Below are 4,318 nucleotides of genomic sequence, written 5' to 3'. Positions count from 1 at the left end.
AAGAGGTAACAATGCTCAAAGGAAATGTACTCATTACCTTATTCATGTAGCTGTAACCCTCTGCAAAGTATTTGTACAATAAAATATATAAAACATATCTAATACATATAAAATATGTAAAAATTTATGAATCCTCAGTTGTCTACAGTTCTCAACTATTTCTTCCTGTATATTTGGGGATATTATGACTGAGTCATCTTAGGGCCTAGAATCCTATATATCCACAGGAAAACAGAGAGGGAAAAGAGTTCTGGGAAATACACTTCCTGTAGAAACTGTGTAAAATAGAAGTTGATACCTGGCCACCCTTTGTGGTCATATGACCCAAAACTCAAGGATTTGATCAGGATTTCATTACCCAAGAACATTTCCACATTGGTTCTAAGTATCATCAGCATATTGCAAGCAAAGCAAGAAAGTTTCATTAAGTCACAGGTCAGTGGAAAATGACATTTTGCATGAAATATGTAAGAATCTCTTCACAAGCAAACCAAATTCTTTCTTAACAATATAAAAAGCAAACGACTAAATAGGGATGCAATATTTCTCTTCAGAGTGTGTACAGAATTCAACATCATCAACATCACGAAGACCATGTGACAAAAGCAAAATTATAAACCATCTCAGATCTACTGAATGTGAATATTCAGTTCAGCAAGGTAATAAGTGTTCCTTGTTAGGTTTAACAAACCTTGTGCAAGCCAGAGCTAGGTGGCTCACAACTGTAACTACAGCTACTCAGGAGACTGAAATTTGAAGATTGTAGTTCAAAGCCAGCCCAGACAGGAAAGGAAGACTCATCTCTAATTAACCAAAAAAATCTGGAAGTAGAGCTCTGACTCAAGTGGTAGAGCACTAGTCCTGAATACACATAGTGCAAGGAAAGTGCCTAAGCCCTGCATTCCCACATGAGGACTGGCAGAAAAAAAATCAGCTGTGTTTGCAGGATGAGTTGCAGGATGAGATTCTCCTTACTTCTCTATTAGCCGCATATAAGAACATGTCTATTTAACCTAGATGTTAAACACACACAGATATGCAACTGCATATTCATGCATGTGCATACACACATACATATACCTTCATTAACTCATTCCCAGTTTTCATAACAAAGTACCTGAGCACTGTACAAAGAACAGTTTTGATTAATACATACTTTTAGAGTTAGAAAGTCCTAGGTGCAGTGTCCTTATTTGTCTGTTCTCAGGTGATGGCTGTTATGCCTGTATCAGGATGTGGTGTGTTATTAGAAAGCCACATGTTAAAGAGGCTGATTATTTGGTTGTCTTCATGTCATAGCAATTGACTCTTAAGAGATCTGACTTACTAATTAAACCCTCCAAAAGGCAGCACCTTCAGTGTTCTAAGCACTTTCCACAAGTCACTGACATTTGAGGTCTTCTACCTCTTAGCATAGACAAACAAGGGTCCACTGAGGAAAATCCTTCTTACACAGACTTTGTGGAAAAGGAACATCGAAATGTTAGTAGTGCCTGTCCATATGCTAATATATGTGTATTAACAGACAATTAGATTGGAAATGTGTGAAGTTACTGTCCTCAAAGAAAGAATAATGAACTTAATGCATGCCAGTACTATAATGATGGATTCACTTCTACAGATTGAGTAGTCACTGGATTGGGAATTTTTTTGGCCTATCTTTCTATAGTTTAATTATACCTTTTGATAATGTTAAGTTCTTTTTTTGTGTGAAAATACTGTACAGAGGAGTTACAATTACAGGGGCAAGATAATGAGTACATTTCTTATGAAACATTGTAGCCTCCTCCTTTGTTTCCCCTTCCCATCCCTTCCCATCTTCCCCCCAGCCCCCCACCCAATTCTTCCCCCCCCACACCCCCTACCCCCGCATGAAAGTCGTAAAGTTCATTTTCGACATAACGACTTGTACATCTCATTGTTGCAATGGGTCCACCAGTATCCTTATTTGAATGGTTAGTTTTTCCCCTTCCCCTCCACAAATTATACCGACATCAAATACAGTGAAAGCAGGGGTTATACTGTGGGGGAGAGACATACAAAGCAACAAAGAAATAATCTTATAAATGTGTTAGAAACAATCGCATGAAAGTAAAAAAGCATTTGAATACATATCTTAGGGTTCATTTCCCTAACGTCACCTTATCTGACTTTTTCTGCTTGACTCAGACATATACTAGATATTGCAAATAAGGGAAACCATGGGATCTATGTTTCTTTGGGCCTGGCTTACTTCACTTAATATAATTTTTTCCAAGCCTTTCCATTTCCTAACAAATGGGGCAATGTCATTCTTTCTGATGGAGACATACAATTCCATTTGTATATATACCACATATTCTTGATCCATTCATGTACTGAGGGGCATCTGGGTTGGTTCCATATCTTACCTATAGTAAATAATGCTGCAGTAAACATAGTCATGCTGGTAGCTTTAGTGTGGTCTTGTTTGTAAACATTTGGGTAAATGCCCAAAAGTGGGATTGCTGGTTCATAGGGGAAATCTATATGGAGTCTTTTGAGGAACTTCCATACTACTTTCCAAAATGGTTGAACAAGTTTACACTCCCACCAACAATGCAGTAAGATTCCCTTCTGTCCACATCCCCTCCAGCATCTGTTGTTTTTAGAGTTTTTGATTTTAGCCATTCTAACTGGAGTGAGGTGGTATCTCAATGTTGTTTTGATTTGCATTTCTTTTATGGCTAGGGAGATTGAGCATTTCTTCATGTGTCTATTGGTCATCCTTCTTTCCTCTTCAGAGAAGTTTCTCTTTAAGTCTTTAGCCCACTTATTTATTGGGCAGTTGTTTCTTTGAGGATTTGTTGTTGGGGGATTTAATTTTTTGAGTACAGACTATATTTTTGATATGAGACCCTTGTCCATTGTATGGCTAGTGAAGATCTTCTCTGTATTGGGAATATTTTACATTTGTAAATGTCATCATAACACTGGGATCTGAGTATTCATGGTTCTTCAGCCTTAGCTCAGATATAATATGGGAATCATCTTAGTGTTCTGCAGGGCAGCCACACAGAAGCCCTGTCAGCACCAGGGAATTCTGCACATGAAAATGTATGGCATTAGTTTCAACATGCTAGTCTTTCTTTTTGTGTGTTTTTTTCAGTGGTACAGAGGTGAACCCAAGACTTCACAAGTACTCTTCTATTGCTGCAACATATCCAGATCTTTTTGATTTAGGTTATTATTTTCAAGTAAGGTTTTGGGGTTCTGCTTGTCTGGGTCATATGCCAGACATTAGTTCAGTCACTAAAGAGTTATTCATTTTGACACTAAAAGAGATGGGTAACATAGTAATGCACATGTTTATAGAGCAGAGTAATCTGAATAGACTTCAGTTTGCAGGATAGAGAATATCTCACTTTCTGAATGGGAACAATTTGAAAGGACAGAAACATGAATGTCATCCAAAGGTGTAGGAGACTTAGCACAGGCATATGTGGAATGATCACAAAGCTGTCATGAATCTATGTCCTTTCAGAATACAGAGAGTCAAAGTCTGATGTTAACTGTCCTAAATCCTGGTTATGGAAAAGTGCATTCAGGAGTGGAGGGCAACAAATGGCTTATGTGGAGGTGATAGCAGATACCCAATAGATAGACTGTACTTTGCAGAACATAACAATATATTTGACAAAGAATATTTCCACATATTTCTTCATCATTCATTGAAATATTTTAGGTTTCTCTCCATTCATCTATCTATCTTTCCATCTATCTTCAGTCTTAAGTCTCATTCTATCTCTAGGTAATTGGGTAATTCTCTTCATGATCACAAAACAATAAAGTTTGTTAAAAAAAAACAAGCTAATGAGTCAGGGAATCTGGTAAAAAAAATAATTACTTGTATATCTCTGGGACTGTCTTTTCCTGGAAGTTCAGCTTAGATAAAAAGCTAGCCAAATAGTATTTCATGACCAACATAGAAATCACAATTCACTCATATCACAGGACATAAATTCATTTAGTTCACTGGACCCAAGAGAATACCATCCCATGCTAGCACATTTGTATTACCCTGGCTGGGTTGACCTTAATGTATCCTGGGCACATTAAGGACAACCTGTCTGAGCAAAGATACTAAAATCTGCAACCTTGTAGCTGTGCACCACACTTCTAGTCCCTGCAATTTACATGTGCCCAGGGCACAGCCCACTGCTTTTAGGATGCCATAATAGTCTGCTCACATCCTCGTCAGGACTCAGTCCCAGTCAGCACATCACATGGACACGAGGGCCCCTGCTCAGCTCCTGGGATTTCTGCTGCTCTGGCTTCCAGGTAAGGAAAAACAATCCCT

Source organism: Dipodomys merriami, unplaced genomic scaffold (assembly GCF_024711535.1).
Source record: "Dipodomys merriami isolate MVZ:Mamm:240054 unplaced genomic scaffold, mDipMer1.0.p SCAF_954, whole genome shotgun sequence".
NCBI lineage: Eukaryota > Metazoa > Chordata > Mammalia > Rodentia > Heteromyidae > Dipodomys > Dipodomys merriami.
This window is presented reverse-complemented; position numbering follows the sequence as displayed.